The sequence below is a fragment of the Mixophyes fleayi genome, chromosome 2 (assembly GCF_038048845.1).
Source record: "Mixophyes fleayi isolate aMixFle1 chromosome 2, aMixFle1.hap1, whole genome shotgun sequence".
NCBI lineage: Eukaryota > Metazoa > Chordata > Amphibia > Anura > Limnodynastidae > Mixophyes > Mixophyes fleayi.
In genome coordinates, this window is record NC_134403.1 from 115,655,061 (window position 1) to 115,670,109 (window position 15,049).

General features: G+C 36.0%; 1 long non-coding RNA gene across 2 annotated transcripts in view; it reads left to right on the forward strand.

Moving 5' to 3' along the window:
* LOC142140204 (uncharacterized) overlaps positions 1-15,049 on the forward strand; it is a 272,251-nt gene that overhangs the window by 107,469 nt on the left and 149,733 nt on the right. The window contains exon 2 of one of the 2 annotated variants that reach the window (XR_012688332.1): positions 1,025-1,206. The exons of the other annotated variant lie outside the window; for it this stretch is intronic. This is a non-coding gene — a long non-coding RNA (uncharacterized LOC142140204). The remainder of the gene's footprint in view (positions 1-1,024; positions 1,207-15,049) is intronic. 2 annotated transcript variants of the gene reach the window in all.

Consider the following 15,049-nt stretch of genomic DNA (forward strand, 5'->3'; position numbering starts at 1 on the left):
CTACATAATTTGAGTTGCTGATTTGAAATGAGCCTTGCTTTTTCTAAACACATAGTATTCTAATTCAAAACCGCTATACCAATTACAGGCCCCCATGGAGCAGTTTAAAGTGATACAATCAAGTCACACTAGGATTAGAATATTGTGGGAAGACCACATGGGAAAGCAAATACAAGCAAAACTACAGGTTTATGCCTTTAAATTGTCTCTAAATAGCAGTGGTAGCTACCTCTCTGCTACTTAAGTATTGTTTCCATAAATCATAAAAATACAGTGAGCCCATATGGCTCCAAGTACATTAGCAGTTATGTCTTAGCCTTTTGCCCTTTACATAGGTTACCTTGCATTTTCAAATAATGCAAACTAATATGGAATTTAGAAAACACAATTCAGCTCCCAAATGATTACTTTTTATATGGAGTATTGTTTTCAGATAACAGATAACACATAGCTATATTTCCCATATTCCAAAACTATGACACCCATATTATTTTCCTTCCCTTTGGGGTTTAGACAAGTTCTAATTCTATGTCTTAGAAATATGTAAAATATATATATATATATATATATATATATATATATATATATATATATATATATATATATATATATATTTTACATATCTCTGAGACGTAGAATTAGAACTTGTCTTTGAGAGCCAGAACTTATTGGAGGCTTGAACAGATTTTTAGTGGTTAAGTGTGAAAGCTAAAGTAGCACAAATCATAGTTAATTTGCAATTTTAAAAGCTGGGGTATTGGAAATACATAACCAGTAACTATTTGACCATTGAAGTAAGAATGTTGAAGTTAACACAATGCTAGCATATATTCAGAAATGCAAAATCCGTTTTGGATGATGCAGAGAAAGATTAAATCAGAAGAATGTAATGAATTCAGTAAACTTAGTCATCTTTGCTATCCTGCATGGCACAGTGGATTCTTGATCTGTTATCACCAATTCATGTTATTTCCAGAGCCAACATTTGTGTCAATATTATATGTAGCTTTTATTCCCACATTAGGCCTGATTAAAGCGCTACGGAATATGTTGGCGCTATATAAATAAATGATGATGATGATGATGATTCATGTTCAGACACAACCTGCATGCAATTTGCGTTTGAAAAGCGAACACTGAACTTGAGCGTCGTTCCAACTGTATTCAAATCCAAGCGGGTCTCAAGATACGTTTCAATTTGAATCTGTAAGTATACGTGCCATATGTTACCAGACAGAGTGCAGGATATGTATATGCATAGGTGCCATCAGAATGCATGCAAAAAAAATAATTTTATAAAAAAAATTAGCAACTTATAATATTATGATCATTAATAAAAATGTGTGTTTAAAAAAATATGTTTTCTTTTTTTTACATTAAATACATAAATCAGGATGTTCTTAATGCGTACCGTACATACAATGTATTCTTATATTCTCTCTTACTTGCATACAAATGTTCTTTGCTATCTAGTGGCACGCATAATGTCTTTAATACAAAGACTATCCCATGACAGTCACCCCTCTTAGTCGGCACTTACACCTGCCCTGTACTGGTGCACATGATATGGGTAACAAAAACGTACTTTAGAGAATCCCTGGACCTGAATGGCTGCATTTGGGTTGGAACGCCCTAGGTACGTCCTTACTGTACATTACCTACATTTGTCAACCCCTCCCCACCGCCCTGGAAATGGTAGATGGTCGCGTCATTTGCGTTTGGACATGGATAGTATGCAATTGCGTTCATTGGCATAAGGTTCTTTCTGAGCATACACAGAGCTACTTCATGCAAGACATGGTGGGCAAAGGGACTTATGTCCGAACATGAGTCAAGCCCATTATATTTTACGTTGGATCTATTAAGAGAGAAACAACTTAACCTTTTCTGTGAACACACAAGATTGGCAATTATTTCACTAATTCAAGAGACATAAACAAATGCAAAAACAACAAGAAAAACCTGGCGCACGGAGAGATGATGCAAAAAATGGAGATCAAGTGTGAATCAGTATCTGCAGCTGAAGAGATCAATGAGATCTCAAATATAAAAAATACAACACAACAGAAAACAGCGCTGATGACTGATACACACAATCAATATACAACCATCCGTGGGTGATAAATATATATAAACACTTTATTAAAAATGAACCATAAAATATGCAACACTGGCCAGTGGATAACAACTAGACATATAAAAAATCAGATCAACCGACTGTGTTGACCATCAATAAGGCTGATGAACCATCAAATCGATCACTTCTGAAGAGAACCAGCTAAATGTCCCACATCGTAAAGATACTAGTGTCCAATGACCCCGTACAAGGTCATGAAGTGGAGCTTCAAAATAAGTGTGGCCACACTGGTGGTGGAAAGTGTACGTCACCGCGATGATGGTGAACCCCACTTCAATGCTTCTTACACATGTAGTATGGAGGAGAATATGCCATAAATGCCACAATGAGAAAACCGCCACTCCTGAATGGAAATCAAAGTCGCTAAGCTGCTTAAGCAGTAAGCGCAATACAGACCTGGTCCGATACTCAGTCCCGTATTGTGGTCTGTATGCGCACGCACCTCATACCCAGACGAACTCCGGGACCTCCGTGGTAAATATGTAGGTGAAGACGGCAATCCGTGTAAATAGTGGAATAGCAGCTAACACAATCGTGGCACCAAATATATAGCGATAATATGGCTCAAAAAAGGCAACCTCCAAGAATCCACTAGGGATATGAGCTGGGTCATGGAATAGTGCTATCCAGCGGCTCAATGAACATCCAAATCACCTGACGCGTTTCATCACCTGCCTGGTGATTTCTTCAGAGGAAGTGCTCTGTTGTGCTCCAATGCCTCTTTAAGTATCCTTGATACAATTACTCAGTCTGCAGCTGGTTCATAACGGGCACTTTGTACCTATACCATACTTGTAGTGGGATACATAAATATGGTTGGTTCAATTGAAAACATTCAAATATCTTATATACAAGGAAATACCAAATACTTATAATTCATATAGAGCAAAAACAAAGCACTATTAGAGAAAACAATACATATCAAAACATATATATATATAGAAATTAACATAATGATCATACCATCCTCCCCACATAGAGCATATTGGATAAATTAGGACTCAGAGAAAACACCTTAGAGTCCTAAATTCTCACACTGATACCTCAACTACACATATATATATATGCAAATATAGTATTATACAAACACAGATCTAAGTCAATCTAGATAAAGCGAACACTAATAATCTGACCTGAGTAGACAGTAATAATAGGTGGTATAATTAATACATAAATATTAAAAAAAATAAAAATAAAAAAATTATTAATAAAAATAAAAAAATAAAAAAATTACAACCTATAGATTGAAGCATAGGTAGCCACCCGGATGACTTAAAAAAGTGCTGAAAACACACATAAGGAAATATGGGTGTATATATCGGTCAAGAGATAGGGTAAGTCCTACAAATATCATAAGTAAGCTCATGAATAATACCGAATAAAGACCCCTAAACTAACACATCAGCCCCACAAATGGGACTAGTGTATCTTACAAGTGATCAAGATACATTCATAAATACTCATGAATAGAGAATATAGCTTAAAGGATCAGGTTCAGGACAACACCTCATTGAGCTCAAGTGCTTCATTCAATCCTCTAGGACTCAAGGCATCCAGTTGATGGATCCAAAAGACCTCTTGTTTACATAATCTTTTAAAACGATCCCCTCCTCTCGTGGTCTGTTTAATATGCTCTAGACCACATATAGATAAACCTTCTAATCTCCCATTGTGAACCGCATTAAAGTGGCGTGGAACACTATGATTGGTCTTCCTATTTAGGATATTCCTCCTGTGTTCCAGAAACCTCAATTTCAGTGATCTAGTCGTTCTTCCAACGTAAATGAGGTCACAACTACATTTCAATAAATAAATGACATAACTCGTGCTACAGTTGATAAATCCCCTCACTCTAAAGTTTCTATCTGAATGGATGATCTCAGTCACCCTATTACTGATAAAAGAACAAGTTAGACATCTATTTGAACCACATTTGAAGCAGCCCTCTGTTTGTTTAGACAACCAACCACCTCCTACAGATGTCATATCCACTTTAGTCAGTACATCCTGAACCAAACTGGGCGCTAATATATTTTTTAAATTGTTGTTCCTCTTAAAAATAATCTTAGGATCTTGGGGCAATATTTGTCGAAGTGACTCATCTTGTTGAAGGATAGGATAATTCCTACTAAAGATCTTCCTGATTTCCCCCGACTTATTATTATATTTAATGCTTCAAATGTGGTTCAAATAGATGTCTAACTTGTTCTTTTATCAGTAATAGGGTGACTGAGATCATCCATTCAGATAGAAACTTTAGAGTGAGGGGATTTATCAACTGTAGCACGAGTTATGTCATTTATTTATTGAAATGTAGTTGTGACCTCATTTACGTTGGAAGAACGACTAGATCACTGAAATTGAGGTTTCTGGAACACAGGAGGAATATCCTAAATAGGAAGACCAATCATAGTGTTCCACGCCACTTTAATGCGGTTCACAATGGGAGATTAGAAGGTTTATCTATATGTGGTCTAGAGCATATTAAACAGACCACGAGAGGAGGGGATCGTTTTAAAAGATTATGTAAACAAGAGGTCTTTTGGATCCATCAACTGGATGCCTTGAGTCCTAGAGGATTGAATGAAGCACTTGAGCTCAATGAGGTGTTGTCCTGAACCTGATCCTTTAAGCTATATTCTCTATTCATGAGTATTTATGAATGTATCTTGATTACTTGTAAGATACACTAGTCCCATTTGTGGGGCTGATGTGTTAGTTTAGGGGTCTTTATTCGGTATTATTCATGAGCTTACTTATGATATTTGTAGGACTTACCCTATCTCTTGACCGATATATACACCCATATTTCCTTATGTGTGTTTTCAGCACTTTTTTAAGTCATCCGGGTGGCTACCTATGCTTCAATCTATAGGTTGTAATTTTTTTATTTTTTTTATTTTTATTAATAATTTTTTTATTTTTATTTTTTTTAATATTTCTGTATTAATTATACCACCTATTATTACTGTCTACTCAGGTCAGATTATTAGTGTTCGCTTTATCTAGATTGACTTAGATCTGTGTTTGTATAATACTATATTTGCATATATATATATGTGTAGTTGAGGTATCAGTGTGAGAATTTAGGACTCTAAGGTGTTTTCTCTGAGTCCTAATTTATCCAATATGCTCTATGTGGGGAGGATGGTATGATCATTATGTTAATTTCTATATATATATATGTTTTGATATGTATTGTTTTCTCTAATAGTGCTTTGTTTTTGCTCTATATGAATTATAAGTATTTGGTATTTCCTTGTATATAAGATATTTGAATGTTTTCAATTGAACCAACCATATTTATGTATCCCACTACAAGTATGGTATGGGTACAAAGTGCCCGTTATGAACCAGCTGCAGACTGAGTAATTGTATCAAGGATACTTAAAGAGGCATTGGAGCACAACAGAGCACTTCCTCTGAAGAAATCACCAGGCAGGTGATGAAACGCGTCAGGTGATTTGGATGTTCATTGAGCCGCTGGATAGCACTATTCCATGACCCAGCTCATATCCCTAGTGGATTCTTGGAGGTTGCCTTTTTTGAGCCATATTATCGCTATATATTTGGTGCCACGATTGTGTTAGCTGCTATTCCACTATTTACACGGATTGCCGTCTTCACCTACATATTTACCACGGAGGTCCCGGAGTTCGTCTGGGTATGAGGTGCGTGCGCATACAGACCACAATACGGGACTGAGTATCGGACCAGGTCTGTATTGCGCTTACTGCTTAAGCAGCTTAGCGACTTTGATTTCCATTCAGGAGTGGCGGTTTTCTCATTGTGGCATTTATGGCATATTCTCCTCCATACTACATGTGTAAGAAGCATTGAAGTGGGGTTCACCATCATCGCGGTGACGTACACTTTCCACCACCAGTGTGGCCACACTTATTTTGAAGCTCCACTTCATGACCTTGTACGGGGTCATTGGACACTAGTATCTTTACGATGTGGGACATTTAGCTGGTTCTCTTCAGAAGTGATCGATTTGATGGTTCATCAGCCTTATTGATGGTCAACACAGTCGGTTGATCTGATTTTTTATATGTCTAGTTGTTATCCACTGCCCAGTGTTGCATATTTTATGGTTCATTTTTAATAAAGTGTTTATATATATTTATCACCCACGGATGGTTGTATATTGATTGTGTGTATCAGTCATCAGCGCTGTTTTCTGTTGTGACATAAACAAATGCAGCAGCAACAAATATGAGATTCACTATTGAAATTTGTTGATAAATATAACAATATAGACATCAGTTTAATGTATACATACACCAGAAAGATTAAGTAATGGGCTTTCTACATTTATTGGTGAAATAGTATCCAACATCTCTCTGGGTGATGTTTTGATGGTCTGAGTGACAAGATATGTGCCCAATTTGATCAAACCAATGCTCAATAAATTGGTCAGATCCAGCCAAAAGTCATTCTGGTTGGACAACTGGATTTAATGGAACTGAATTACTGCTGTTTCCAACAGCCACAGAAATTGTCAGAGTAGATCATGGTCTGGTCACATTTTCTTCTAGTCCCAATTGACATCTGATTGACTATGAAATGTGGATCTAATATTGTTTTGGGCTCAGACGATTTGTAACCCATTTTTCTAAAACAACCAAAGTGTCCAAAAAGGTAACTTTATTAATGGTTTAATCTCAAGACAGACCTGTGTTTACGTCTAGTGTGCTACAATCCCTTCAGTTTTCCAACTCTAACACTATCAATGTGTGGAAAAACTGCAGTAAAGAGAAGTCCCATGTGAAAAGGAAATAGATTAGAAAGAGAAGTCAACAGGTCATAGTAAAGCTATCAATATAAATCTTAACATCCAGGAAGTACTGTAAGACTATTACAGTATGGTAAGTCTGGCAGTCATACAAATATCAAGTAAATGTAATAATAAATTGTAAGAGTGAGAAAGAAAATCAACACAGGCATACAAGAAAAAGGTTTATTGTGTGTCATTCGATAAATAGTAAAGAGAAATGTTTTACTAAAGTGCAGCTCCACCTCCACAATTCAACACAACTCAGAGCACAACATTGCAGGGCTCCATAAAGCATGACTAACAGTTATCTGTGTTCTCATGAGTAATGTCAGCTATGTGCACAGGGACAATGATGGTACCGAGACTTTTTTCTTTAAATGAAAAAAATATACCTAAAAATAATGAGTTAGTCCCATAAACATATCTATTTTTTGTAAAGTGCATATGACAAATCGTACATTTTCAAAAGCAGTTAAATAGAATAATGTATTGTAAAAATAGTGTGAAATATAAAATTTTTCACTGAGGAGTACTGTGACCAATGAAAAGTATGGGGCTATAGGCATTATGCATGTCATAGAACTTTGGGGTGACTTCTAATAACCTTGTAAAATAATAGTGTGAAGTCTTTACCTTCTTGCATTATATGAATGTGTAATATGTGTGTGTAACCTTGCAAACCTGAAATAAGACACGGATACTCGTATTTTTGGAAAATTAAAGGTCACAGTTTATTTAAAATGAAATAAACCTCTTAGTGGCTGAGAGAGCATAGCAGTCAGCTAAACATCCAATCTTTAAATCAAAAACCATGGAGGACAATCGCTCAACCACTAAACCAAGAATCATATCTTTATTATTGGCCAGTGCTGATCTAGCGTCACGTGACTGCTCCCCTTCTAGACTCGACATTGCACAACAAGGGGCCCTTCACGTAGAAGGGTCAAGAGTCATGGTACTTCGAAATGGTGCCGAAACGAGCGGCCAATCAGAGTATCACCTTCGATTAGTCGCTGACTGCACAGCTTTCAACTGCGCCTCTCCTGCATAAGGAAAAAGTTTTTAGCATAAATTTAATCTAAAGTTATCGATGACGTTCAGCAACTGGAATGACCCAGCATCCTCTGGGAGCATAATTTATATGGACAAACCACGGCTCCCAGTGGAAATCCTATTGGCTGGTCAGCATTGTAAACACCAAAACATTAACCCTTACTGGTAAGTGCATCTCAGAAACTCCAACACATAATTTTAAAAGCCCTCGGCTTATTACCTCACTTATTATATTGCACAGTAGGGAGGTAGTGGTTTTTTTTTTATTATGAAGTGGAAACATCTTATTATTTTGCCAATTTATGTTTTTGTATACGGTACTTGGTTTTTTGTTTAATTGTGTATCATATTTTTTTAATGTCAGAAAGGAAAGCTGTCATCCTGTCACATGACTGTTACTTGTGAGAGGATTCTGGGACAGGCTGCATAGAGGGGAGGGATGAAATACAGGATGCTGGGGTAGAACCAGGTGTAGAGCTGGTGCTGGGTAAATTGTATACAGTGCAATCTTTAGGTGTGGAAAGTTGGATGTAGGAAGAATGGAATGAAGCAGAAAAGCTGTATGCATTGTTCAAATACAGTATATTAACAACTGCAAAATGTTACATGGTTTGTTTGTGGAATTTGGCCTTAAGTGTTAGTAGTCCTAACACAACCACACCACACAACAAAATTCAAGCTATAGTCACGGAGTATAAATTCTGTGCAAGTCAAATTGAAAAAAACAAATACAGTGCATTGCATTGCACAAAATGGCTAAGCAAAAACAAAATTGGAAGATGGTATCACTGAAACTTTGCACCCTGTGAAACAGCTGGTTCCACTGTGAAATATAATTAGCGTGATATTTTGTAGCATTTTTGCTCACCTCTGGCATGGATTAGTTATGTTCTAAAATGGACACTATAGTGAAAGATGTTGTTATATTTTCTACTAGTTACGTGATAGAATACCAAAGATACAAGTTGGTTATACAAGTATTCACCTTACTTATATATGCATTGAAAGCCCAAACAAGGCTTTATTATGCATACATTGCCCCCATCCACCTGCTCAGAAGACTAAAATGGGGACATACAAATCAAATTGATGGACTGCCTCCCAAATTTTGTTAAGGTGCCTGACGATTGAGTGTTTTACCTGTATTTAAAGAGCATATATAAAGACTCTGACAAGTTTTCTCCTTTTCTTTGCTACTGTTGACTTATAATTGTTTTAAGTCATTATACTACATTGAAAGACTACAAACATACAATATATTGAAATGGCATATATAACACTTTTAGAGATATCCTACTTGTTACCGATGCCTGGCTCAGTAGGTTTAGGCCAAAGGAACACTGGCAATCAGTGCTCACAGTGACTTTGTACCAGTTTATAAAAGCAGACATCAGGGTCGTAAAGGACAAAATATCTCCGACAGAACTGAAATACACACAAAACGGGGTGTGATAGGCAATAGGCAAAGAAGTGATCAAACAAATAAACTAGCACCATAGCAATTAGTAAGTCCAATAATTCCATTTAAATTGTACACTATAGGCAATGGAAAATATAAATATCAAGGTAATAAAATAGATAAATATCAAGGTAAAAGGAAATATTATTAAGCTAAAAATGAAAACTAGATAGCTTTGGTACACAAAAATAAAAAAGTATAAAATATAAATGTAAATGCATTTACTTTTATCTATAATTATCTATTTAAACATTTTAATTAAGACTATACACCACTATATATGTACATTATTAGAGTTCACCTTCATGAATCAGATGCCAAACAGTTATCCTGTATGAACTTTAATTTCATAAACAATTTTGACATTGCCGAATAAAAATGTTAAATTTATGCACTATTTATATCAGGTTGTAATTTAGTTGATCTACCCGCAAAGTCCTCTAAGAGAGTTAGTAAATTTAAATAGATTATTTATGCATTCCAGTGAAATTCCATTGAAATTTAATGTACAGAACACAGCCCACTTCATCTGGTGTTGTACTCTGTGCAAGAGAAACAAGTGCAGTTATATTCTTGTATGAGCTTCCACAGTCCCTACACCCCTGGAGTACCATTGAAGACAGTGATGAACTGTGGTCTCAATTCCCTTATTAGCTGTAAGACCTAAAAATTATATGTGCAATTAAAAGGCAAAATGCTGATATTACTCATAGGAAGCCCTTTGTACATTAGCAAGGTACAAAAGTCTGCTGACACTTTGTAACAGAGATAGTCAGCAGGGCCGAAGATTAATAGGGCATCATAAATTTGCAGAGTGAATAGGAGTAGAATAAGCATGTTGTGCTGCAGATAAATAAAGGCCATGGTCAGCCTGACAAAATGCTTAAAGGGAAATGTGATACCGCACTGAAATAGCCTTCATGCATAGAGTAACAGTAGTATACTTAAAGGCTCAAGAACAGACTTACTTAATCAGTACCTTTAGTGCATCTCCTATTATGTTTTATTTGTATCCAAGGTGAAAGGTTAAAATAGCCAACATGCAATTTTTTCAATTAATTCTAATATTTATTAATATGTTGTTTTTATTTAGTAATATTTCTATTATCATTATCTTTTAAATCATTAAAATAAGTAGCATGGAAGAAAAAATATATTTTTAATTCTGACAATTTTAAAATTTATTTGTTTTCATTGCTATCACGTTTATATTTCTTTTGCTTTTTTTTTTTTTTTTTTTTTTAGAAAAACAAGAGAAAACTGAAGAGAAAAATATATTTTTAAAAAAATTCAAAGCAAAATAGAGAATTTCAACAAGCAAAGCTCAAATGAAATGGGTTACCTTGATCCCTTGATCCAGCAGATCCACCAGTGCCATGCTGCTTTGTTCCTTGCTTCAACAGTGGATCTTTTCAAATACTGAGTGGCGTTATCAGTGGCCCTCATCAATGAAGTTTTCATTCACACAAATGAGAAGTTGAGAGCCCTGCTAGGGTGTTGTAGTTCTAGAAGTAGCACTGGACCAGTGGAGCCTTCAATGTATTTTATTATAACTTAGTTTTAGCTACAATTAAAGCTAAAGATTATTTTTTGGGTAGAGTTCTTCTTTAAATTTACAATTGGGCCTGGGTAATTAAGGAAAGTAAGGCAAAATAAATGAGTAAATATTCTCCAGGACAAACCATGTTAACATGCAAGGGGTGCAAATTAGTTTATTATTTTGCACACAATTTAAATATTTTTCATCTAGAACACAAATACTTGATAGTTGTATTCTTACACTGAAATTTAAAGTTGATCTAGAACATACCTTATACCAAATATAAATCTGTCCCCATATTTTAAATTGACCTTCCCCTCCAATGCGACATGGTTTTGGCCAGGTGCAAAGTTACTCCTTTTTTATACTTTGCTCTCCTTAATTACTTTTTCTTTTTTTAAATCTAAAAATCTACAAAATGATCCACCCCCTCCCCAGTTTGATGTTATTTTCCCTGGTTGCTTTTTGTTGCTACTATTTCTTTTTTTCTTCTTTTATTCTATGTAACTTCGAGATGTTATATATTCATAAGACCTGTATATTAATGGAACATGTTTTTTTTAAAAAAATGTATCGAGTGATAAACCTACAAAGTAAATTGCATTAAAAACATATGTAAAATTAACAGTGGTAATTTTTTTTATAAAAAAAACATATTCTACTTTTGTAACATATAGAAATAATAATTTTATATCCCCTTTGATAAAAGTAACATGCAATTAATGTTCAATTGTGTCATATGTAGTACAATATGATTGATTTAACTTTACCATAGATGCCATAGAAACCATAAAGAGCTTAAATTACAGGTGTAAGGTGTCTTCAATTACATTTAGCTATGCATGTTGATATATGACACAATCATTGTTATCATAGAATCTATTACTCAAAATTATAGCAGATAAGTTTGTGGCCAAAATGGAGTAATTCAATATTATATGTAGACTCATATTATTAAAATATTATTGGCCATGACTCCTGAGGATTGAATGTGTGATTAGGATGCAGTGGTATTGTAAAAGGTTTTGTCTTTAATACTCGAAAATGTACTCATTCTCATATGTTGATGGCTGATGTTTTTCTAATTATAATATATATTTAGAATTATATTATATAATAATAGTGATGATATTTATTATGTGGTGGTATTTGACATCTTAATAATCGGATGTGTTTTGTGTATTCATGACCAGCCCAAATGTCACCGTTATTTTTAACCTTGAGTGTGGTTTATACCTATATCACCAGACCCATTTTCATAGAATTACTTAGTTGATTTAGCCAGAAATTACTTTTTCATATATTTAGTTGGTGGGATATATAGGAATGTTATTTGGTAACATACTGAAATAGATAGTTTATCTTTATTTTATTGTCATTAGCTAGGGTTAATTTATAATTCTTCCCATAGTTACTCTTATAGACTTAGAATAATTTCCCAAAAAATCACCCTGAAATTTATTTGTCTAATCCCTCAGATTATAGATATAACAAATATGTGTAATTTTATACACAAATTAGGTAGACACAGGGTTATGTTTTTTCATGTTGCTTGCCCCCACCCTACTGTTTTGTTTAACCAGAGAAACAATGAGAGACTCATCAGAGACTCAAAAAAGTCTCCCCTCTTTTTTAATTACTGATAGATCCTATGAGAAATGCCTCCATTAGAAACAGCATCTAGTAGTAGCATTGTCATGTCAGCAGGAATCTAACAAAAATGCCTTGCATGGGATAGCTGATTCAGCTATAAACATCAATTCGGAACAAAAGGGTTAAAATACAGACGTATATTTGAACATAGTTTTCACAGTTTGATAGTGGCGCAGTAAAATATTTCCATATGTAATATTGTTCAATACATTCCAACATTCAGTGACTCGTTTAGACCCGGACACTTTTGCATCAAAAGTGCAGGCATATAATATACGTGACACAAAAAAAGCATATTTATGTGTTTACTTTAAGTTGCACATATTTTACCTTATGTGCAAATCCAAATACACATATAAATGCATCCACATGAATATATGCTTAAAGCTCATCAAGGTACACTTTTAACATAACATCACTATCAGTCTGATGATGAATGATGCATTGCTAATGTATAATAAAAAGAAAGAAAAAATGTATTTTTTAAATGGCCTGATCCAACTGATCCAAGCACCAGTGCTCATAGCCTGCCTTATACTGGGATGAACAGCATGGGGTCCCTTCACAGAAGGCACAGCAAACACCAGATTATGAGAGGCTAGGAAGGTGACAATCTAGCAGGGAAACCCGCAGTTTAGAGTTCCCCTTTCATAATGTCACACTGCCCCAACCTGTTCAGCACGTGGCTGTATTCCATAGGACAATTGTGCCAGCAATTCTGGCGTTTGTTGAACTTTCCAGGGTATGCTGGTGCTTGTAGTTCTATGAACACTAGAATACTCTGACAGCCATGGGTATGCTGACACACTGCCCTCTACAGTATCAAATGCTCTCCCTCTTAAAAAGAGAGAGTAAGAGAAGCAGTTTTGACAGTTTTTTAATCCATATTGATAGTGAATCACTAGGAAACAAATAGATGGTATCTATGTTTCTTTTATATTCCTGTAGTATGTATTTAACACTCCAGGGCATTAGTCAACTTAAGCAAAAGCTGGTTTACAGAATCCCTGTAGTGAATGGAGTAGTGTAGGTTGGGCCTCCATTTCTTTATGTGAGTCCTAGTTTTATAGCCACCCAGTCAGGCAACAAACTGGTTGTTTGCATTTTAGAAAGTATGGTAGTGCCCTCTATTTCTCTCTCACTGCGTGAGGTGATAAGGAAATTACATATTGACTGAGAGACTACTCTGTTGTGAGTTTGACAAATTTGGTTGCTTTTGTTTAGTGTCACTAGGTTATAGGTCCCCCATATGGAGTTGGAACCTACAGAGTTTGGTTACAGTCAGATAGATCTAAGATTTTATTTGAATGTTATTTTATTTTAATTATTACAAGCTGAAAAATATAACTAACTCCAGATATATTGTACATCACTTCCTTGACAATTAATATGTTGTTGTGTGCTTGTGGAAGTGTGCCAGTGTTTACCTCAAGAGACAGCAATCCTGCTGCTGGCCTCATCACAATATACATTTTGGCATGCACCTCCTGCAGTCCATGTTGAATTTTCTCTCTGGACCTGGGCTGCTGGCTGGGATCAACATGACTTTAACAGTAGAACTTGAGACCATTTGTCCATAGGATTTAGGCTAGTGGGTGATCGTCCGCTGAGCCATCACCAGGGTCAGTAGTCCACGAACCTTTATATACAAACAAAATGGGCAGATTTTAACATTACCTCGGATGTAGCAGTACTCAGCCACTAATTGCTATGGGGTGCCTCTTGTACAGCTTAGGTGCATCTTGTGAATATGTTTAATGAAGCAGACACATATAAACTAATATATTTAAAACTAAACATGTTTAATTTTGAATCTTGAAATAAAGACATCCGTGCAGGCCCGGCGCTCCCATTAGGCAAGGTTAGGCAGTTGCCTAGGGCGCCGGGCTCTGCAGGGCACCTCAGAATTAAAAAGCAATTACTATTGTAGTTTAAAACTGTGCGGCGACCGCTGAGCATACCTTAAAGGGCCGCCGCACAGCTTGAGATCGATCCACGGGGAGGGGGAGGGGCTATGGATCACTACCCCCGCCCTCCCCTCCAGCTGATGGGGCGCTCTGTCTCCTCCCCTCCACTCACTGACTGTCAGGTGTGACATCATCATCACGGCCCGAAAGTGTCAGTGAGGGACGGGACCCGGCAGAGAGGACCAGCTTTATGGAGCCAAGGTAAGAAAAGACGGGGGGGGGGAGTTTTTTACATTGTGCGCGGGGGGCGGGGTTTACATTGTGCCTAGGGCACCGAGGACCCTAGCACCGGCCCTGCATCCGTGATATTCACTTACTGACATGAAATATATTAAGGGAGAAACCAATGAAAAGTTCAGGTTTATTAAAGAGCAGTTCCAAGGTAGGGCTACCATAATATTTAGATAAAAAATGCCCTTCCTGGTAACCTGAGTTTGCTCAGAACACAAAACCCATTCTA